Genomic DNA, 23,777 nt, shown 5'->3' with positions numbered 1-23,777 from the left:
GTGAAGTCAGCGCAGATGTTACATAACTAACGAAACAAGTTGTTTATCCTTTAACAAATCCAACTGAAGGGTGCTTTCACACCTGAAGTCTGTTTGTTTGAACCAAATCAAAGACAAAATTGTTACAATGTTGGATTTTCCCTCTAGTTTGGTTTGTCTTCATACTGCAGCTTTAACCAGCGGAGCAAAAGTTTTGATGCGCGGGGAGTTCTTTTTACTTTTATCCAACACCAGTTCGATCAGTTCACGTCTCCTTTAGTTTTTCACTGAACAGTTTGAACGTTTGTTGCTCCCCCACATCTGTCCTTTACTCATCTTGCTGCTCGGCTGCATGGCTGTCTCTGTGAGTGTCAGCTCTTTGTCGAGTCACTACCTGTATTTGGTTTGGACCGCTTTCACACCTACAGTGAACCAATTCTGGACCACTTGGAAGAGAACCGAGGCCCCCTGTTTTCAGGCGGACATGAATTCGAGACTGCTTTCACACCACCCCAAACTGACCGGACTATGCAGCTCAACGCAACAGGGTTTGGTTCAAACGGACCAAACAGATCAGGTGTGAAGTTTGAGTCTCGTGTAAGAACATTAGTTGAAGTTTCTTTGTAGTTCACTCAATGTACCGTGAAGCAAAACAAACCCGTCCCATTTTTCGTACCTTACCAAGTGAATTTTTAGGCACCAAAACTTTTTGCTTAGGAAAAGATGTTTGGGTTTTCCATCATCATCAAACCACCAATATCTTCTGGAAGCACGACGGCTGGTTCGTCTCTACGGTACAGACTTAAAGAATCTTTATCTTTGAGCACCGAAACTTGACCTCAAACTCAACACCTTACTAAGACACTTTCATCTTCCATCTGAGTGTTATTTAAATGACCAGTTCTGTACCTTTCAGGTGAGTAAACTTGACAAGCACTTCCTGTACATGCAAACCAAGCATGACCTTTGCAGATAAGCCGCGATAACGTCCTTTACTATAAGTACGGCACACGAAAGGAAGATGACCTGGAACTTGACTTGGTTCTTCTGTCACATCTGCTGCCAGTCTGCTTTGCATTGCACTCCTCTTCAAGACAATACATGTCATGGAATTTTCCACTCAATGTAATGACAATGATCAATGCCAGTTTGATTCACAGTAGATACATCTTCCGTATGATTGGCAAAGCCGAACCCCCAGACTCTTTGTGTAACTGACGAGCGCCTCCTGAGCTACACAAGCCCACAGTATAAAGAATGCATCTTCTTGCAAATGCTTCCTGAGCCAACAGATGGGAGGAGGTGAGCTGTGGTCGTCCTCCAGGCCATTCCCGCCTGCCTTCCCACTCTGCAAAGGAAAGATTTACAGCGGCATCCTCAGAAAAAAGCAGCCTGAAACATCTGGATACGCCTGACACCGAGGCACGGTTGGCGGTGACAGTGGCTAATTTAAAGGCAGTAAAAGTGTTAGCAGGGACCTGGGGAAGAGTGATGGACAGCTGTATTTCCCTGGCTGACCAGAGTGTGAAGACATTGTGGAGCAGAAAATAAGGCCCCCGAACAGGCTCGAGGTCTCACCGGGGCCGGGTTATTCCCCCCAGCTTTAGATTCATTAGCCTGGAGAATGAGCCGGAGAGAAAAAAGAGAGGTGGAGGGAGAGAGTGAGAGCAAGATGAGACAAAGGAAAAGATGAAACAAGACAGGCAGTGAAAGGAAGAGGAGAGTGATTGAGAGAAAGAGGGAGAGGATCAATCAGGAGGCGCTACAATAATAGGGGGGTGACACCCCAATCAAAGGGAAGATCTCACTGTAATTCTGTTTGCTTGCCTCACAATGTGAGCGTAATTGCCACGATCATTTACGGGCGATGACAAATCCAGCTCTGGATTATTGTTTTCCTCTGACTGATATGAACTGTTCCATTTGTTCCACCGTCGACGGAATCATGTGTGTTTCCTGCAGGACGCCACGTCTCCCTCCGCCTCGGAGGAATTCATTATCCCATGACCCCTTTAGAGAAGTCAAAAGACAGCTTGTCACAGCGACCGGTCTTCGACACAAAACAGAGAATCTAGGGTAACAAAAAAAAAATCCCATTTTTGGCGTACCTGTCCAGAGAGCATGCATATGCATGAGCCCATATGGATGGTGGGAGGCGAGGTAGGCGACTCGATCCCTGTAGTCGACAACTAAATAGTGAGCTTGACCCATTTTATCTCTGAAATCCATCCACAATAAGTGGATATACACCAAAACACTCTTTTTTTGAGCCACAAGTGTGTGCGTGTTTTATTTTGGACCCTCCCAAAACACACTCTCGTTTGTTTCAGCCAAGAAGGGTAATGAGACAGCCTGCTTCGGCAATACGTTTAATGTCACAAAGAAAGGTCTTTTTTGTGGGTGTTTTTACCATTGAGGGAGTTAATTGCTGAAGAGAATTAATTAAAAAAATGTGGACTTGAGAATTGTACATTGATTACTGTAAATATTCTCCTGAGTTTTGCTCCGCTAATTGAAGAGCATTCTGCCTGGTGCATCTGATTACGTGGGCTACTGTATTAGCCGCAGCACATCCTTTGCCAGTATTGATTTTTATTTGTTTGCTCTCGCTTTGATGTGTGTTTTTGAAGTGTGCTACGCTCAGATCTCAAAAATGTCTGAAAATATTCAAGTTGAAATTGATGACATGAATGTTGAACAGTAAATGGACAAAACTGTGTCGATGCATTTTGCCTCCTTTTGGCCTGGGGCCGTGTTTTCATGGTTTGCAGTTGGACCGCGAGTTTAAAATAAGGGATACAGTGTCCGAACTTCGTGCCAACAGTTTTGGAAGGTTTCAACGTGAAAATGCTTTGATGTGGAAAAAAAAAGGTCAATTCAAGATGTTTTTCCAATTGTGTTTGGTGTGGAATAATTTGGAAACACATCCGCTATTGTGTGACAACAATTTAGCCTGTGGGAGCGACAGCCAATATTTAGGGGCTTACAGTGGAGCCAGCAGATATCTTGATAACAGAAATTTGATACTGGATATTCGGGCCAAGGCATGGTCTTTCTTGAGCTGGTCATTACTTGCAGTCAATTCGCAATTTCAGAATTCAACGGGGTTGGAGTTGAAATACGACAACTAGGAAGAGATTCTTATCTGCCTTGATATAAAGATATCTCTTTATAGAGTTAAATAAAAACCTGAATCGTCAGCATAAAAATTGCCGGTAGGTTCTTGGGTTGCATTTTGAACATTGCCTCATGCCTTTATTGCTCTCTACTTGGACAATTTCCTGCATGCAACCAAAGCCCATTCAAATGCAACTGGTCAATACAACTCTGGCATACCGCATTTATCTGTTCATAGAGTTTGATTGGGAAACTTGATTGTCCTGCACAGAGTCCCGACTTCGACACCATCGTACATCTTTAGGATAACTGAAATGCCGACTGCAAACCTTCCCTTTGCCCCAATACATTGGCCGACCTCACGAATGCCGTGAAAATCCAGAATCTGAGGAAAGGTTGGAAGAAAGTCTTCCTTAAAGAGTCTAACCCCTCGATCCCACAGGATCTGTCTCTGGTGCGTTCCGTCTGCTTCTGGTCCGTCAACGGCGCGAGCCCTCAGCGTGACTGGTACGCAGCGGAGCGCTGGCCCAAGCAGCTGGATTCGCGAGATCACAATATAGCAGGAGAACAAGAATCACACGAGAATTGAGAAATCACGTGATAACATCGATGTTAGCAGAGCAACACACAAACTACAGTTCAGTTTGCACATCCGAGGTTGATTATCTGCTCATTTGGAAATCATTCTGTGATTTTTGTGCTTCTACCATGGAGGAGTACACTACTTCGTTAAAGGGTTGATCTTAAAATAAACGGGGAAAAACGGGAGTCTGTACCGGTCTGAACATGGTGTTTTATTTTGAAATTACCGGATGCTGTATGCTGCTTTCATGTGTGACTTCCTGTTTGAAACGATCTACTCTGTTGAGCTTGACGCATGTTTGAAGCGGCCTCCGTCAAATATAGACCCGGCGCGTATCTTTAGCGGAGCAGAGCGGAGACACGCTTCTGGGGCGTGCCGGAGATGGACCGCGGCGCGTGCTGTGGAATCACCATCGTTGACTTGTATGGCCGCGATCGACTCCGGAGGTCACGGCGCACACGGAACGCGCCGAAGACAGATCCTGTGGACTTGAAGGGCTAGCAGCAAATGGTTAACGCCAATGGTTTTGGTGTACAGACAGAAAGAGACTGTGGCTGGTGTCTACTTGCATGACGCGTCCCTCTGAACCCCCTCAGACTGATGCACAGTTTAACCCTTCAACTGCATCCCAGCACGCCCTGTCCATGTTAACCTTCTAACAACACACACACACATATACAGGCATAGAGAGAGGAAGAGAGATAGACAGGTGGAAGACTGAGGCCTTGTAATGAAACATGACTGGTGAAGGGTGAACAGTCAGGCAGAGGTGCAACATCAAGCCTCCCCCCTCCACACCTCAGAGCCAGAGAGACATGAAAGGGGAGGAGAGAGAGGGAGTGAGAGAGAGAGTAGATAAGAACTACCTGCTACCTCGGAGTAAAAAGAAACAGGAACGAGGTATAGAGAAAGAAAGTAGCGATGGAGCTACAGAGAAAGAGGCAGGAATGGTGAGCGGGAGAAAGCAATGGTTGACCCCAACCACCTCTTACAACAGATGGTATGTTACAAATCCACACATTTTCATGTGTAATCCTCAGAATGCCCAACACATTTTTATCACAGGTCGTCAAGTGCAAACACTTTGTAACGCCCCTCGTTTTGCATTTCAAACAGATGCGTCTGTGAGGTTTGGATAGATTTATGAAAAATACAGTAGAAATCAACACTGACATTTTGGGTCACAAGGGAGATCATCCCTGGCTCCTGGGTGAAAGTCCTTTGTTGTTTGACCCCATCGTTGGCGTCCAAGCACACGTGGACTTTCTCCTTTGACTTCCTACATGCTGGACAGCCAGATTAGTCGCTCTGAGTGTCCAGTATTACTGCAGATGGGTCCAAATTGGCTGCTGACAAGATGGAGTTGATACAAAGTATATGTTTGAACAGTGAATGATTGCCATCTTCCTCCAAAAGACCCAAAGAAGAGAAACAAACACAGTCGACATCGCAATGCTCCACCCATTGATCTGCAACCAAACAGTTGAAATACCAGTCCAAAAAAATTACTTCGAATCTTGTGATGAGAACTTAATGTTAGACTGGACAGAAACCAAGACCCACAACAGGTCTGGATGTAGGAACCAAGACGATGGACCTTGAACGTCTGATTTTGTGGGTGACTTGTCTCTTCCTCTTCCTTGCTTAGAGTGCAAACTCTCTCTGCTTCCCCCTCTACCTCAACACCCCCCCTTTCCTTTCTTGATTTTTTCCACCTCCTCTCCCCCTTCCCACCCCTCCCTCCCTCCTTATCCGACTGGGTGTGTGTATCTACCTATCCAGGCAGCAGTGCTGGAGGGGTCCCCCAGGGCTGGAGTCCTTTTGCTCGCGGCTGTTTGATGTTGAGCCGGCGCGGATGAACCTCAGCCCCCGCCCCAGAGTTCGCTCCCCCATCATCAAACACCCCGGCTGGGTGCCGGGGCCAAGGCTGTGGCCCTAATCAAACGTGGTGCCTCCACGGACCCCCTCGTACACTCCAAATGGGAGAAAAAGACTAATTATCGGAGCAACCTTCAGAATCACTCAGCGGCATCTAACATTGACACAAACTCCTGCCTCTTACCATTTAGGTTAGGTGTGTGTAAGAGTGTGTGTTTGGTTCTGTAACGAGGTTGTGTGTCGGCGCTGGAGGAGACAGAGATTACAGGCTGTGAAGAAAATTCCCGACTGAGGCACGGGAGAGGAACTTAAGATACAAGCAAAGATGCTGTCATTAGTTTGGCGGCTTATCTGTGTTTGGATGCAAAATGTAATACCTGTCGATTTATAGATTTCACACTCATGTGGGAAGTTTTAAGAAGAAATGCTTGAAAACGAGTGGAAAAAATGGCAAGAAGAAGAGACGGGCAGGGAGAGAGGCTGAGCCCGTCCTTGGAGAGAAGGCAAGCGCTCGATTTTCTGTTTGCTGCCATTTGTCTTGTGCTGCTAAGAGAGATCAACAGTCCTCGGCACACAGATCAATATTCTCTTAACCCGCACCTAATCTGGCGAGAGTTTCCTCCAATTTCACCTTCCCTGCCGCCTCCGCCTCCTCACCCGCTTTCCCTCCACTTTTATTTTCCCTCTCCTCTCCGTTTTCAGCCATTTTTCATGCTCCCGGTCCGAGCGTGTGACACAGAAAGGAATGATGTTTCCTGACGCGAACAGAGAATGTGTGTGTGTGTGTGTGTGTGTGTGTGTGTGTGTAAGCAGGGGAAGGTGATGGATACGATGTGCTGGCGGGACGGCGTAGCTGCCGTCAGGGGCCCCCTGACGCCGGTGAGATAGACTAGCTGCCTAATCGGCCGCATGACATCGCAAATTCAGCTTCTGTGCCCTCCCTCCCCTCCCCCATCACACTTCCTCTCTCCTTGCCCCTTATCGTATCTTCTGTGCATCTCGCCAACTCCCAGCGCGCCGTTCGAGCCGTTGTCAGAGTTGTCCTGTCGACTAAATGGAGCGCTGTCAATGTGTCCCGTCACTGTGACGGTTATGGGAGGAGAGAAGTAGGAAGCGTGTATAGGTGCATGTAAGTGTGTTTACCTTGGGTTTGTGAACTGTGTTTGCTGAGGTAAAACAGAGTAGACCAACATACGGATGCCCTAACTACCAAAGCAGCTTTTGCCCTGTCTAATTACTTTGCTTAGATGTGTGTTTGAAAGGATGGTGATGACATTATGTCAGTGACACAGGTCGATCAACCATCCTTACCTTCCTGTGATCCTTTAAAGTCTGTTTCCAGTGGTTTCTCTGTTTTCCCTCAGTCCTGCTTTGTCATCCAACATGACATGTCAGGATAGAAAACGCATATCTGCATTTCCTGCACGCTTGAAGAAGTTTAAGGAGCTTTGGACATCCTCTCCTCCCCTTCGACAAGCCGGGGAGTGATTGGCAGGCCGCGAGAACAGAGCCTCTCTTTCATGGCCCGAAGTGGAGGGCTTCTTCCATGGACGTACGTCAGCCGCCCGGACAGACAAAGCCTGCCAGTGTACGCCGCCTGTACTCAGAGGCGGGTGCCACACTCAGACACAGTAACAGGAAGACAGCCGGTTCAGTTACCGAGCAGGAACAACATCCGAGCACAAACACGAAGATGCTTACGCAAGTACGCATGCAAGAAAACGTCCCATACGAGCCCACGACGTGAGCGCATACGTACGTCAACAATTGCATGCTGTGCAGTTTGTGCAGGCATGCAAGGAGTGTACACACATGCACACAATAGCTGCTTTCTCTGACTGGCTGGCATAACAACACAAGCAAGTCCCAATCCTGGTGGACTTTGCCCCACATGCTCCAGACACGAGCTGCTCACAGGATTATGTCACGAATGAGATGTTTGGTAGTGTGTCCGAGACGGACAGAAAGGGAGAGGGGACGGTGCAGGGAACCTTTTTTTAGAAGTTTCTGGTTTACTTGAGATCTGGGGAATTCGGGAACAAGGCTTTGACTTAGTCGGACAGGAAAAGAATCAAAGCAAAGGAGGTAAAATCTGAGGTGAGTGCACCAAATATCTCTGTAGTAATCCATTAATGCACAGGACCAGGGGCATTGCACAAAATACGGCCCCAGTCCTCCCTTGCACAATCGCGCACCACCTATACGGCAGCCAAAGCAGGTCAAAACTGTACCCAAACGAACTTTTCAAAAAGAAAGTAAGAAAGTGCTTATCGTGCATAAAAGACTCCAGTTAGTTTTTTAAACCACAAATATGTCTTAGTCTGTTTTGCTATGGGTCTGTGTTGTTAGCCATCATTATTACTGGCAATAACATTGTTACTGTTCCGTTAATTGCTGAGATCTTGGAATGTGGAAGATGACCAAGACATCATCCAAACTGGAAACCTTAAAAATCATTTTCACAAGAACAATATTGAAGTTGTGATGAGACAAAACAACACAGGTGTGTATTTGTCTCTGCACAAGCACAGATGGTGGATCCATCACTTTGGCACAAAATGCACAACAGGTTTTCCAACCTGGTGCAGGCCGTCCTGACAGCACTCCGCATTAAAACGTGTGCTAGTTTAGCACGCTACACTCTGAATGGATGCTACTGTACTGTCTGGAGCGGGCCTGTATCCCAGTTGGCAAAATGACTATTCCAGACTGCAGGCCCGGCGGTAAGGAGCATACAAATGAAAATAGCAGCAGAAAAAAAAAGCGCTTGTCTCTCTCTCAAGCCAAGCATCTGCTAAGCATTTTAATGGGGATCAATGGAAGGGCAGGGACAGGAGATCGAGGGGGTTGATTGGCTGGCCAGCCCGGTGCTCACACATACTGCCTGCGCTGCTGTTTACAGCCAACACAAGCTGCTGCGCCCTGCCCGCGCACTCTGCACCAGCTGATGTGTATATCTGCGCTCCGTGTGTGTACTGTAGGGATTAATGCACCGGAGTGTGTGTGCACAGGGGACTAAATGACGTGTGTGAGCGTGCATATGTACATGATGCATCGGTTTGTATTGTTTGTGTGTGGATGTAATTATGTATTAGCATTAGCAACATAACAACTGTATCTATTGTGTGTTTTATGTGTGTATGCATTTAAATGTGTGTGGCTTTATTATGTATATATGCTCATGCTTATTTTATATGTCTGAGCAGTAATCATTCGAATACATGTGCAGCAAATTCTACTTCTGTCTGTGTGTTAATTGCATGTTGCATGTGTGACCCTCCTCCTGACACACACACGCACACACATTATTGCATATATAAGCGCAGCGCAGCAGCAAAGAAACAGTTAAAGTGATGCTTCCTGGCGAGCCAAATGAATCAGATTAATATTAGCCAAAGCGAATGTCATCATTGGCACTTCTCCCCTCCACCTCTCTATATCACTCCCCCCTTTCTCCCCCCTCTCTCTCTGCTTCTCTCCTTGCTGCGTTTGGGTTCCTGAGTCCTGGGCGGTAATGAGGGAGCGTTATGCAGTGCCATAAACGGAGGGGCTCGCTGTCAGTATGCATAAAGGATGAGACGGAGAAGATGGCGCCGGGGTCAGGGGGGAGAGAGAAGGAGAGAGGAGGAGAGAGTCGACGGGGACAGGATGGAGAAGGTGTGTGTGTGTGAAAACTTGTTCCCTTGTCACACACACACACACACTCACACACACACGCAGAGTGAGTGAGGACTCAATGGCAAGGCAGAGAGCTTGTGACAAATAGGCTCCCCTCTGTGTTGTCTCACAGGTGCAATGCAGCGTGTGCAGCGCCCCCTAGGCTCGGCCTGGAGGAAGTTATCGGGGAGGAGTGGAAAACCCCTCCGAGGCTGCGCTTGTGTTAAACTAAATTGTGCAGCCAAAAAAACAAAAGAGAGAAATGAGACAGAAAAAGACACAAATTCAATGAAAAAGACTAAAAGTCTGCGCAGCTGAAGCCACAGAATTCTTATTCCAGGAACTGCTGTCGTCCAAAAAACTACTCGACACATATGAGCCGCACAGTTTGCTAACATGTTCCTTCAGTACAAACATGGACGACAACTCAGACACTTGTTTGTTGTCACTGAATCCCACATGCACCCTCCTGCTGCCCAAAATACTCACTAGAGCAGCAAATGTCTATTAATACGCTGCAGAAAATAGTCCCAAACAAGCGCACACTTATTCCTTTTGGAAGCATATAACTACAACTTTTAACTGTGATACATTTTTTCAGGAGGAGCGAATGCCTTTGGAGTGTGCAGGACTCTATTAAGGACTTTTTACAACGCTGCGGTGGCGTCTGCGGGGGAGGACGGGGCACGGAGAGGGAGAGGAAGACGCAGAACGGACTGGTCTGTCCTGGACTGTCTGTACTGGAATGGAGGTGGGTGAGAGGAAGCTGACATCCATCATGGACAGCCCCTCTCGCCTCCTGCTTGAGACTGTGGGGGCCTTTAGCAGCTCTGTCAGACTGTTTCTTCTTCTTCTTTGTTATTGTAAATATTTATTTCCATTGCACTTTATTTTCATCTTAATTGTTTACTTTGAGCTTCTGTAACAAGTGAATTGAACAATAAAGTTTATCTTTAATGGACCCTTAAAGGAACGTGACAGGAAATCAGAAAGTTCTGAGAGGTAGATATTGATTAATGTTTGTTTTGACCACCGCAAGACATCTATAACAGAGTCTAATGACCTCTTTTTAAGTTTAAATAGCTGCATGTTAAGGAGAAAACACCTTTATTTAACCATGAAATGGACATATTCCAGGTGTTATGTGCATAATTTTGCACATATTTCCCTTAAAACTATCTTGATTTTTGGGCGCCGGTTTAGCTTAGCGGTTAAATCACGCGTCTCACGTACAGACCTTGATGCTGCGGCCCCGGCTCAACTCCCACCCTCGGCCCTTTGCCACGTGTCGCTATCTCTTCCCCTGTTTCCGACACTTTATAATAAATTAAAATAATAATAATCTTGATCTCTAAAACTCCAGGTGCTACAGGGGCCTTCAAAATAAAGTCCTGCAACATTTGGCTGCACCGCATGTAAGAACCGGTGGGTTTAAGATGACTACGTTTCAATCTAAACATTTTTTACTTTTCACCTGGAAATAATTCAGTCTGAGAATGCATGAGTCCATGCTTGCTGGAAAAAGTCCACTGACAGCGCATCAGCGTTAGAAACTGATTTGAAATATAAGTAAAAACGAGCATCTATGGGTTGAATTGTGCCTGAAAAGTAACCTCATATAAAAGGTAAAAAGGGTGAAGAATTAAATTAATTTGAAACATGAAAGCATAGCGTTTGACTTTGTAGCTTTCACTCCGAGCCGCTGCTCTCTCTCCTGCTAATCGATGTCTGTCTGGAAGAAATCCAGCTCCCTCTCTCTCTCTCGCTCGCACACACACACCTTTAGAAAGCCTTCGATATCATTAGCTGTCATGTTTCACGGTAGGTAACACAACAGTGCGCGGGGATACACAGCTCACCGCCGAGTCTGGAGGGTTTAGATGTGTGTGTGTGTTTGTGCGAGCGTGCGCACACAAACAAGGATGCATGGTGAGTGTGTGAGTGGATTACACCGGGTTCACAGTGTGTACGGGGGGGAAAGCGTGGCAGCAACTTGGCGCCATAATGGGATTTCTCAGCACTCCTACTCTGCACGCACGCACACACACACACACACACACACTGATCTCACCCCAAACAAGCAGGTTAGCAGTAACAAAGCAGAGCACATATCCTATCTTAGCAGTAAGAGGTAAGCTGCAGCAGCTCACTTAAAGACACATATCCCCTCACCTCTCCCTCTCACAAAGCCAGGGGAGGGAGGATGGGTGAGGGAGGGGGAGGTGGAGGGGGGGTGTGTGTGGAGGGATCAGCTACATTAGACAGGGATAAGGCATGCTGTAGTAAAGCTGGATGAGGGCGAGGAGAGAAGGAGCAGCCGCGCAGAGCCTACTTATAAAAAGCATAAATGTGTGAAGGCTTTTATTGTGAAATACGACTCTAAGAGGGATAGTTTCGTAACATTCTCGTGTATGTTGACATATTTGCGATGGTCAGATAACCTGTCAATCAAAGAGTGTGGGCTGCACTGAATGACGTCCAAATCCGACTTTTTTTTTTAGCAGAAAAACGTTTAATTTGACGATTTCTGCGACAAAAATAAATAAATAATCAATACTAGTGAACGGTAACAGTCGCTCCACCAACTCAACTAGTTCCACAACTTAACTGAAACTGGCCTGTTGTTGCCTAGCAACCCAAACATTCTGCTGCACTCTGTGTCTACAGGTTACCACAGATCAGCTACTTTGTATCATGTACATCTATCTGTAGGTTTCGATGCATCATCAGCCGGTGAGATAAGAGTCTGCTCTGTGATTCAGAGGTTCCAGCTTGATCAATGTGGACTCACACGGTCTGCTACGATGTTAATTAGCAGTGTTCAGAACACCTGGCTGAGGCGGAGGGATACACAGAGTGAAAAGTCCCAGTGATGTTGTTCTCTTTCAGCACTCATGAGCTATGTCCCAGTCCAGGGGCTGCAGCCTTCCATTCGTAGCCGGCGTAGATCGTTAGAGCTGAACTGAAATGAGACGGTCTGGTCTGCCCTTGCATCACCAAACTCCGCTCCTGTCACCTAGCAACAGGTAGCTAGCATAACTAACGTTGCGTAAGTTAACCTGTTATTTTAGAAGATAATTTAAATTTTGTTTTCTTAAACATGTGTGACACTTGCTGTTCGATTGAGTTGAAAGCTAAAACGTTTACATTTTAAAGTGTATTCCTTGGCCGTTTAAAAGTCCGCCATTTCATTTGAATTGGCTCGCAATGCATCCTGGGATACGGTGGGCCGCAAAGGATGCACAGGCCTCCGAAAGCCAAATATGGTGCCTTCATTCTAAATGCGAAGAGAAACTTTGTTGTCAAAGTAAATAGCAGTGTCGTAGTGTTTTATCATTTTCTGGGGGTTAAAATTCTTCGCTCAATAGTCTTGGAATGTGTGCGAATACTAAAGTTTTATTCCAGTAGACAAGACTAACGAGGGGGGAGCATCTCTGGAATATTCAGTGGTGAGGTCTAACCAACCACAGGCCATCATTAGCACACACCTTCCCCACCCTCCTCCCAGGTGTCTTGGAGAGCCAGGTGCATCTCACCCCCTTTTTTGTCCCTCTCTGCCTGCCGTCTCTCAACACGCACCTGGAGGGAATTCAGCCAAACTATCACTGTGAATGTCCCCCACGGGCTGAGGAGCACAGAAATTACACACTCTTTACTCTTCGAGGGCCGAAAGCAAACAAACACCTGAGCATAATGTGAAAATGTGTTCGTGCATTTCTGCCTCGTAATTCCAGCTTCTGCGTGGCCTTCTAAGATGTTTTGTCGCTCACCCTGCAATTTCCTGCAGCTTGTCTTCCCATCGAATGCAGCTCTATAGAAGGGAATCACGGGTAAATATTGCATATAGGAAGCTCTTTAGATGGAGGCAGTTCAATCCATGCAGCCTCTTTGCAATGACGAGGTGGCGTCCAAGAACTCATAACACAAGACCCAGAACTTCCCGTCTCTTTCAATCTTCTGCTCATCCCTACCTGCTTTCAAATCTTTGCTAATAACCCCCAAACGCCGGCCGCCATCCAGTTTTTCTTCTTTTTCACTCCCACAGAGCAAGAAGGAAAAGTAAGCAAAGAAATTCTCCCGGCTCAGCATCGGTGGGGGAAGACAACTGTCCCCCTATCCTTGGGGCTGAAGCGGGCCAAATAAAATAGCAAGTGCAGCACCAGGAAATGGCTGGCCAAACACACACGACCATGAATCTAGGGTTGGCAGGGTGGAAGGATTTCTCCGTGCAGTCCCCGGGCGTCCTGCATGACTATAGAGGCCTTTTTGTATTCAAAGGACGTCTCCCAAATGGGTTTAACAGTAATATGAATCAGGGATCTTAACGACAGATTTATTCCATCAGTTAATCTGGTCTGCATGTCAGAAAATAGAGACACCACTGATATATATGACGAATGTGATTCTGAATTGGGAGTACAATATAGCCGAGTGCCCAAACGTGGGCACGACTGCTGCCCTTTTTGAGGACATCTTATGGTACCATATTACCCCAAACTGGAACCCTAAGTGCACCGCACATTCTTGCGCCAGTGCATGCACCATAGTGGTTTTAATCGGGTATGGGCGCATTATTTCAGAGCTTGGCACACGACTATCAACACCGTGTATGCCACGATTGCCGCATTTTTGTTGCCCAGTACTTTAAATCTGAAGCTTTCTGGAACTCCCAGGACAATTGAATGGCAGATGTGGAAAAACAGTATATTTTAGTGGTTCTCAGCTATTTGTCAGAGGTCCAAACGCCAAGCAAGTAATTTACTTGAGGGGGCATAAAAGTCGTAAGGAAGGTAAGGTATACTGGAAGGAAGGATCCTGAAAACAGTCAACAATCAAACCTTGCTCACCAGGCTTTTAAATGATGACTTTCTCCAACATTTCTTATTGGTGAACTCTTCAAATTGGCCCTTTGTCCAAACCAAACAAGCTGATTTACCATCACAGAAGTAAGGGAGTACTTGTTCCTCCAAATACAGCCCTCAAACCATTGGCCTTTCCTCTCTCCTTGCATGTTACATCATCTATTAATCATGAGTTATAAATGAGGACTTCAACAAACAACCAGAACATTGCCGTGAAATCACTGAAAATGTGAAAAAGTAACAGAAATCCAAGATTCTGGCTTCTGTGGGGCCACCCAATGTGAAAGAATCCTGCGCTGAAGATGCTGTAAGGTGCTTCACCAAACACAACACTGCACAGTCAGACGATTGTGTGCTAATGTGGCTGTCTGAGCAGGAAATCCTCACCACATTTCTCTGGTTATTTCAGTGGCATCCAGACGCCCCCTCATCCCACCCATCTCTCTCACCTCCCCTCACCTCTGTAAATGAGAGAGAGGCCGCCTCTGTCCAAGTCTGTGCTGTTTGCACAGCCGACCGCAGCGGAGGGAAGCCAACGATTACGGCAGCCACCGTGGAAATGCTAGAAGTGGGTGGCAATCGCTGGGGAGCGGAGGTTAGGGAGGACAGAAAATACTTACTGTATGCATGTATGGGCTGTAAAAGAACCTCTGTGTAAGTTATGGTACTGAATGTTCCCGCTGGATTTCATTGGTTCCTGATCCTATTAATTGTATATGCTTAAATATTTATATCTTATATAATACCTCTTAAAGCCACTGGAAACCCTAATCCAAATAGCCTTGTAACTGTAATATAGTATCTTATGCAACCAACTGTAAGTATCTCTAAAAGTGTAGGAAAGTTTCAATCCAAATTCCAATCATAGAAAAGGTCACAGGGGAGCTGTTAGGCCCTTTCACCAAGGGTTAGCTTCGTCTTTGGGCCAAGTGTTGACAGCCAAAGATGTTCAACTTCAACTGTTCAACCTCGATTGTCTGTTCTTTGGCTGTGGAAGTTAACCGCCCAGCATGAATGATCTATTTTCAGCAGCGGATGTTGAGCGTCTGTGGAGGGTGTGTGGCTACGTAAAAATGTAGCCCTCGCTAACTCTACAGAGCTAACATTTAGCGTTGCAGCTCATGCTTTAAGGACACAAAAGGTGCATCCATGTGTATGCTAGCTGCTAACTATAATATGGATTGGAAAGCATTTTCTTACCCACCAATTATTGACGAATAGAAATTATTGTTTTCAGATTAAAGGGCTTTTGCTTCCTCCTCTGACGACTCAAACATACTGCTAAGGGCCGCCCAACATTGATCGTCATAGGCACCATTGCTCTGTGCAGAAAGATATCAATGTAATGTGATCTGCCAGAACTAATGAGAAAAAGCTTCCTAAACCATCATTACTGATGCTAAAGTACCCCATTAACGTGCAATCATATTGTTTTTAGACGGGAGATGAGAGTATGTGTTCTTTTCTGTCCTATTTTTCCAAATAAACTAAGAGACAGCCCCGTATCCAGACCATGAACAAGCCCCGGATATTGATTTCGGTGCTCTGGGAGGCTCGAGGTCACAAGAGGTGCTCATCTGTGCAGCGGAGCAGTTGGGAAGTGTTGGGACTGACTGGCGCATTAGTTAGTGGAATTATGTGGATCACGGCTGCAACAGCTAGAGGTGCAAACGCTCACCGGCAGGATTAGATAATGCTATTATCAGAATGATAGTAGCATTAGAAAGAAGCATTAGCATGGATAATTCCACGGATTCAGCAGCGGAGAATCGCCATAAAATCATTGCTTTATACCCAAAGAGATGAGATCCTGATATAGGAAGGCACTCGGGCTGCGGAGAATCAAACTTGACGGTAAATCTTCGAATTATAAGTCCTCATGTTTTTCGTGTCTTGTTGGGTAAACAGGTATTTAACAGAAAGAAGATCAAATGCGTCTTTTCTCAGCATGTTGGCACCACAAGACAAAACCCCATCAGTGCATTTCCCATTAAACCACAACAGTTTCAATCCTCAAGGAACAGCTTGAATACAAAACAAGATTGTGTTTTATTTTGGTGGTACCTTGGATATATTTGTCACACATGAAGTCACCTGTACATGTGGAAGCACACTGGTCCACTAAGAATCAACACTTCCTGTTCCCATCTTACTTCATGTTGTCAAAATACTTTCTCCATCTCTTCTTTATCTCTTTTTTTCTGGTAGTGAGAACACAGTCTATTAGCTTTAACCTGGATTCAGCTCATTTTACACAATTAACATTACCTAGCGTCCATTTACATCCAATGCCAATGCTCCGTGGCAAGGCAGGAAGTAGTGTTTCTTTGTACCTGGTAAAGCAGAGGAAGTTGGAGTTGATGTAGAAGGACGCAAACGTTTTAAGCTATTGGTATTGGCCAAAACCCATTTTTTAAGGTTTGTCCAAAGTTTTTTTAAAAGGCTAGACGTTGTCAGGAAGATGAGGCCCATAGTTGCCCTTACAAAGATGGTTAAAACAGCAGGAGAGACCGTGTCAGATGCATCCTTACCCACAGGATACACTGGCGCTGGCTGGCGAGGCCAAAGGACAAGGTAAAGACTGTTTTAGCAGTGACGATGGAAGACTTTGAAGCAGTTTGATTGTCAACATCCACACACCCACTCGCCCGCCAAAAATGCTCCAATTACTCGGTCTGTTCACACATTTACTCAATCAGACATTAAAGGGATGTTTTATGATCAGTTCATGTAAGTCCAGGTGTGCTTGCATGTGTGAGAGGGGCTGGAAACCCATGGGGAAGTTACTCATACAGGTCTAAATGAGAGCCATTGATTGATGCATTTTAAAGGAAATAAAAAGCCAGTGTTGCTGTTGATTCAGATGTGATTGACACTTGGCTTTTACATTAAGATTTCTACAACGCCTGATCTTCAAGGACAATCCATCTGGCCTGCAGGAAGTGATGGATTTCCGATTAAACAGAGGAAGAGCTGGGTCTCCAGAACGAGCCGTGCTGGATCAATCCTTTGCAACTGAAGTGACATCAGTGAATGAAAACCACCAAGTTTCCACCATTTAGCCAAATTCACCTGGGCAGTCGTTTACACAGAACGAACAGGTGGCTGTAATATTGCGCACACTCTGTTTTTCCTCATCCACATGGCTTTTCTCACTCCGGGAAACTTGTGCGAAGGTGGAATGATAACCATGTTGGTGTGGGAGGTCTGTTCAGCTCGCTACAGTAGCAGGAGGTTGCAAACACACACAAACACACAGCTGCTGCGATAGCACACACGCCCGGGTATAAATAACTGTACGCCACTATTTTGTCTTTACATATTTAGCTGTTGGATATTTTAATGCAAATTAATGTGGTGGGATCGGAGAGGGGTGTTTTTGTTGACTGGAATTAGTGTTTGTGAGCGAGCTTTCTTCTCCATTCTTTCCCCTTTTCTTTCTCTCCTCTCCAAATTACAGCTATTAAGACGAGACTGGTGCGAGCCAAACACGGCGCTCCACTTAATGTGATTTCCCCTCGCGCCGAGAAAAGGGAATAAGAGGCGATGATTCATGGGAGCCGCACAAAAAGAAGCCGGAGAGACGGGAAGATGTCCACCTCCGACATGTGCTCAACACAAACACTGGGCTTGTTTAAGTGTGTAATTGCAAGTGTGTGCGTGTGGATGAGCTTAAAATGAACATTATGATTTATGACATCCTCTATTTTACGTTAGCAAAACACAAATGTAATGAATAGGCCGCCTTAGAAAGAAAGATGCAAATGCCCAACGCTTATTTCAAGAAACCAGGTTCGAGAGCCAGCAGCCGCGGTCTTGATGTGGCTTCATAGTGTTCCTGCAAAATGATCTCCCTCACAACTTCCCCCACACAACCGAGGAGTAATGTGACAGCAGCACGCCGGCTTTTCTTCGGCATCTACCACGCCAGCTTTCAACACCCGCCATTGGCAGAATTGGGTTTGACAGCTCTCCTCCAAGCCCGAGGATTGGCCGGGCTCCAGGGACGTTGTTCGAGAAGAGGCGCGTAGGCCACGAAAAGGTCCGGGGAACAGGAAAACAAAGCTGAGAAACTCGAGGAGAGGTGCGGTCAAACCCTAGATCTCGTTTCATCACGTACAGATTAACAGCCGTGTTGAGAAACCCTGAGATAAGGCGAAAGAAGGGGGGGCATCTGAAGGAGTCCGGCGCCGAAAAAAGTGAACGTGTGAGTGCTGACAGCAACACAGACCCTTTGGAGAGACACTTAACACCAGAGCCAGGATGCAGGAGATTGGAGATACTGTTAACCAGCCGGCAGAGAAAGGCCTTCACTCGACAGCTTTGTCCGACTCACAAGACACTGTTGTGCTTTTATGAAAAATAGCTGTGAATAAGGAGAAAAAGTGTTTTATTTCTTAAACAAATCAAACACAAAGACTAAACCTGAGCTCGACTTGGTGTACTGGAGTCTGAATCCCAGGGCCAAGTATTCTGGCCCGCCCCATAGATCAAGGCTTAATGTAGCCCGCGGCGCTGGCAGGATGGCCGAGACAAATGACAGTTCAGTGAGGTGGGGTCCCTGGGCAGAGCTCGGCCTGGCCTCTGGTGCTGTGCTGGGGCCAGAGCCTGCAGGACAGAGGGCCCATGCAGGGAGGGAAGGAGGGAGAGAGCAAGGGATGCTGGGAGGGCTCACTCGCCTCGCTAATGGGTCCCCAGACGACCAGGCTTGACCTCACAGGCCCAGTGCATTCATTACCAGCTGGTTAGCAGCTCAAGCTAGCTGCGGCTAGTTATCTGCACTTAGAGGTTGAAGCTTGCTTAACGGGGGCCACATGAAGACCTCTGTGAGCTGAGTCACAAACACTTTGTGAATAGCTTATTTCTTCCACATCCAAACAGGAGTCACCTGCTAAAAGCGAGGTTTGCAGCCTTATCATTCAGCCCTGATGGAAAGCCGATACACTGAGGGGATAGATACAGCAATATGTAGTCTGCCAGTAACCTCTTGTAGGATCACAGGATAAACTTGGCCTCTACATACCACATGTATATCAAATGCTACTATTCCTGACCACTCCCGACTCGTTACGCCTCCTCTCATCCGAGGAAAGCAAACGTGCAGTCATGGCACCGCACATCACAGGAGTCCATTCCCGTATTTCCAGAGGGCGCACGCACGACTTGGCTGAAATAACCTCCTGGAAGTCTCCTCATCTCTATGCAGCTATCATTTTGCTCCAAAGATGTCCGCCTGCCCGCCCTGCAGCAGCAACCCACAGCGCCTGTGAACTCTGCATACATTATCTCTCCTCCACTCTGTAGGGCGCTGCGCTTTATGCGGGAAACTGGCCCCATTTATCAGCATCCTCTGCATCCCCCCGCCGCCTGGCAGAGGCACCTGCTGCTAGTCTAACCGAAGCCCGGCCGCGGCCTTATCGCTGCTGCAGATCACAAAGCGAAGGGGGATGTAGATTGGCTAAATCTTCCGCTAAAACAAACAAACAAACAGAGAGCTAGTCCTTATTTCCTCGCTTGCATTCCTCCCATCAGATTTGCTCACATCTGAAGGTGAAGGAAGAAAAAGCAAGTTTAAGGGACGGATTACGGGCAGCTTTTGAAACTAACTGGGGCACGGGCGTCTGGCACGCTCTCCCCTCGGTGCCGGGCCTAATGATTTCTAATGCTGCTAAACATTACGGCGCAGTGAAAGCCCTGCTTTTCACTGGGGACGCGGCCGCAAATCTCCCATCGCATGTTCCCTTTGTTGATTTTTGTGAGACAACAACACGGCGAACGCTTATCTCCATTACAGCCCAGCACCGCGGGGAGCTTTTCCAAAGCCTTTCACCCAGCGCCTTATTAGCGGCTATTCCCTTCTGTCTCCCTCATCCTCCAACTGGGAGCAGATAGAGGCGAAAAAGAGAGAGCATTATCCCGCAGTTGCTTCTTCCTGATTCACAACAAACCCCTCGCCACGTCTATTCACACGCCATTGCGCCTGGATGGCCCCACTTCCCCTTCCACTCTCCCTTCCCTTCTTTCACAGTCTTAGCCCTGAATCACGCTAAGAAGAAGAAGAAGAAGCATTTCCAGTTATTTATAAGCGCCATACAAAAGAGGTTGGCTGTTAATTTCAGAGCCTGTAAGAAGATGAGGCTCTTTTGTGCTTGTTTGTATTGTGGGAAACAAAGAGAGGGATAATGCTGTCAACAATGATAGCTTCATTTTAGGGACTCAGTTGCGTAAAGTAGCATACGGTGGCTAAGGTTAAACGCCTGCTAGAGCTTATGAGATAAATGTTGTGTAAAGGAAAAGAGCATGTTTCTTATTTAAGGGGGAACTCTGAGAAGAATTCTAATGCGAGGAAGTTCCTTAAGGCGGTAATCTCAAGGTCTTCATCCCCTCCTCTTTCTGCTCCATCATCCCCCTCTCTCTTTACCCTTGCTTTCTTTTTACAGCGGGTGTGTGACTCATACACTTAGTTGCAGCAATGACGATAAAGATCAGCCTTTTTTTCTTTTTGGGTTCCTCCCCAGAAGTCCTAATTCCTGCAGCCCCTCAGCTGGCCCCCCCTGTTTGTTTAAGCGTGTGTTTATTTGTTTCTCTGTAGTACTGGGATTAATTATCATAACCATATGCCCGGCTAATACATCTCTCTCCAAGCCAATCGCGCAGCAGCCTGCTACTCCTCCGTTTTAATTACAGCTAACGTCGTTAGCCGGATTTTTGTTTTGCTGTTTCCTGCTCATTTCTGCATTTATAATTATTCCAAATACCGTCAGAAAATATGGGGAGTGGATTAATTAACTCCTAAAAAGTACGATTGCGACAGTCTCGCACACACAGGGAAATTTTGTTCACACTTCTGACACCGGAGCGGCAGAAATTCAAAGATTCTTGCGTTCGCTTTTGGCAAAAACAGTCCGATGCGGATACAACCACCACATGTTTCTTTTGACGTTCTTGACACCCAAGTTTCACACTGCAGGAGAAGTACACAACTTTCCTTAAAAGGTGAGAACATGATGATTATTTGCGCAGGATTTGAAGAAGCACGCTGCGTTTAAGTGAAGGTGAGTGCTGCTAATGTGTCTGGGAAGGAGTGGTGTCGAGGGTTCAGCGTCGGCTCATATTTTACCAGCTTGGCGTACGGCCAGACAAGTTTTGTCTGGAAGGGGGGGTGGAGGGAGTGGGGGGTAAGGAGGGATAATGACTGCTGAGTCAATCAGCGCAAGCTAGATGGTGTTAGGTCAAAGTCATGGTGAGGAGGGGAAGGAGGAGGAGGAAGGGGGGTTGGCTCAGGCTTTCACACTGACGTAATGATGCCATAAGGTGTTGTATTGCTCATGATGGCAGGTGACAAACAGCGGAAACATCACAGGGAATTTTACATTGCTTGGATGTAGAGGTGCTCGTATGGATTTGGGTCAAGCAGACAAAAGATGGCAACAGGTCTGTCCACAATTTGCACAACGGAGGCCCGAAGACAACACTCTTTGTTTGGTCTATTTTTCAAATTCGAATGCATGTTTAGAAGACTAAAGATGGACATGGACGTCTCACTGATACAAAAAGAAGTTGAATAAAAAATGAATACAACCTAGCGGATGACAGATTACCAGATATGTAGGGTCATTTGTTGGAGCGGACACCTTCTGGTCCCAAGTCTCTCTGCAAACAAACAAACATTGGCTTGGCTTGCTAACACACATTTCCCCGGTTCATTAGGGTGGGTCATTTTGGACCCAAGACTTCTATGTAGATGTTTCATGGCCCATCCGGTTGGGCCAATGGTCTCTGCTTCTGCTTGAGGTTTTTGCCCATTAAAGGTTCTTCCTCGTCACTTTTGCAAAGTGTTTGCTCATTGGTGGATTGATGTTAGGTACGGACAAGACCTGCTCTATATGATAACTTTTAGTGTGATTTGGCGCCACATAAACACAAATTGACTGACTGCTTCCTGATGTGCGTGGTGTCCTGGGTTCAGGGTCTGCTGAGTGGTGTTTCATATTAAGCATCCTGCTCCGTTTGCCAGGTAATGACAAGCTCACTCTCTCTGTTTTCACTTTATTTCAATAAGAAATCATCCATTATTTAGCTCCCAACCTCTCTGCCCCTGTTCGCCTTCTTCCCCCCACCCCCCTTCCCTTCCAGCCTCCCCTCGGATCGGGGCACCCTGCTGATTCTCACTTCAAGGACGAACGTGGCGGAGAGAGGAGAGAGGAGTCGACCCAGTCACCAGACGAGCTCTCAGAAGAGAGAGAGAGAGAGAGAAGGAGGGAGGGAGGGAGACAAAGTAAGGAGAGAGGAAGCACGCACACACACACGGCTCTCAGAAGAAAAAATGTGTGACCCAAATATACATTGCTTTGTACTCTGGTTCAAAGTTTCCTGTCCTCTCTACCAAACATTCAAGGAGAAGGGGAAAAAACACAACAATGAATAAATCATACGGCAACAGAAACCTACTGTAGTACTGTTCCTGAAGAGAGAGAGAGAGACTCAGTGGGCGAGAGACTACGGCACAGAGAGAGTTGAAAGTGAAACTGAAAGAGCAAACACCTCTTTGGTCTTTTGATGGCGCTCTCTTATGGAACATGGTATTTCTTGATTCACTCTTAAATCCGTCATCAGTCAGGCTAATAATTCGACGTAAGTGCCGCTGTGAAGCAGCAGATCACATGCGGCAGGCGCCGTCCCCTGTGAGCGCTGAAATTACTGGCGCCAAACAGTTGGAGAGCCTATTAACCGACTTCAGACTCTGATTCAAAGTAACGTCGCAAATTAACAGATTACTTTTGATATCGTAGTTGGCTCGTATTTAGTTGAAACATTGGAAAAGAAAAGCTTGCTTAAAGCGAGACTTTGAGGATTCCCTTTTTCTTTTGTCAAGTATTAATGCCTAATCCCTATAGTATTGGAACAACATAGACTTACAGCAGTCAGTATTAGAAGCTTTCCTGTTGGCACAAATAAGCTGGTACATCCTAGACTTCCAGGTCTGTATAAGATCACTGGTTTGGTCGGAGGGCTGCATGCTGGTGCATTGGTTAGCACTAGGTTCTAGGGGTTCTTTCTGTGTGGAGTTCTCCTTGTGCATGCGTGAGTTCCCTCCAGGTACTCCGGCTTCCTCCCACAGTCCAAAGACATGCTCGTTAAGTTCATTGGTGACTCTAAAATTGCCCCTAGGTGTGAATGTGAGCGTGAAAGATCGTCTGTCTTTATGTGTCAGGTGTACCCCGCCTCATGCCCAGTAAGGATAAGCTCCAGCCCGCCTGTGACCCTAAACAGGATAAGTGGTATATAGACAATAGATCATCATATTTCCAATGGGCTTTGTGAAATATTTAAAGTATATATTTTTAAATTTTAATATTGGTGGGTAATTAGCTAATTCAGTTAGTTTTGTTGGCCTTAAACTTGCATTCATTGATTTATTGGCCCGTTCAATGGCAGTGACCCAAGCTGCAAACATTGACTTTATAAAGTTGACACGACAAACATGTTAGCAAACAGCCGCCTGTTGACACAGCCTGCAGACACAGAGCTAAATTAGCATTCATTTAGAGTCCTGTTTGCGTCCTCCAATAGTCTCACTCATAGATATCAAAATCATGGGCCAGTAAGTCAGCTGTTTAGCCTCTCAATGCTCTACTATCTAATTTAGTTAGTGACTAGTTTGTTAGCATGCTGTTTTGAGCAGACTGGAAGTGTAGCTC

The sequence above is a fragment of the Semicossyphus pulcher genome, unplaced genomic scaffold (assembly GCF_022749685.1).
Source record: "Semicossyphus pulcher isolate SPU_LCO1_2020_fin unplaced genomic scaffold, fSemPul1.0.p SCAF_24, whole genome shotgun sequence".
Classification (NCBI taxonomy): domain Eukaryota; kingdom Metazoa; phylum Chordata; class Actinopteri; order Labriformes; family Labridae; genus Semicossyphus; species Semicossyphus pulcher.
Note: the sequence above shows the minus strand (reverse complement) of the source record.